This window comes from Ochotona princeps, chromosome 23 (genome assembly GCF_030435755.1).
Source record: "Ochotona princeps isolate mOchPri1 chromosome 23, mOchPri1.hap1, whole genome shotgun sequence".
Lineage (NCBI taxonomy): Eukaryota > Metazoa > Chordata > Mammalia > Lagomorpha > Ochotonidae > Ochotona > Ochotona princeps.
Window position 1 is genome coordinate 6,728,951 of NC_080854.1, and position 521 is coordinate 6,729,471.

General features: G+C 49.1%; 1 non-coding gene across 1 annotated transcript; it reads right to left on the reverse strand.

The window, feature by feature from the left end:
• Nucleotides 1-239: 239 nt before the first annotated feature.
• TRNAK-CUU (transfer RNA lysine (anticodon CUU)) lies at nt 240-312 on the reverse strand. The gene has a single exon. It is a non-coding gene; the product is annotated as a tRNA-Lys (tRNA).
• Between the last annotated feature and the right edge of the window lie 209 nt (nt 313-521).

Here is a 521-nt window from a genome sequence, read left to right on the forward strand (position 1 = left end):
AATCCTTCCTCAATCCTTCCTCAGGAAGTTGTAAATTGTGTCCCCCTGAAGCTATGTCAATATGCCCCTAAGAAAAAACTTTGTACTGCTTCTGTATAAATAAAGCGGACAGCTTTCTCACTTAGTCCACTACGATCAAGGAATCTGGTGGTCCGTCTCCTTTCTTCCTCTCTTCACGCCTCATCCACGCACCCTTCCCGAGCTCTGAACCTCGGCCGGAGCTGGACTCCGGCAAGTGGCGCCCAACGTGGGGCTCGAACCCACGACCCTGAGATTAAGAGTCTCATGCTCTACCGACTGAGCTAGCCGGGCCCTGCCAGTCAGGGAGCTGTTCTCTTCACACCTTCGTGTTATACACACCTACTGCATGGACTCCATCACTGATAAGTACAAACACTGTGCTTTCCAGTCCTTGTCAAAGATACATATATAAATACAGCCCCTATGGAGTCCATCTTGCTCAGTAGTAATGTTACAGTTCACTTAGGAATTCTCAGCTGGGTCAGGATTAACTCTGTGGC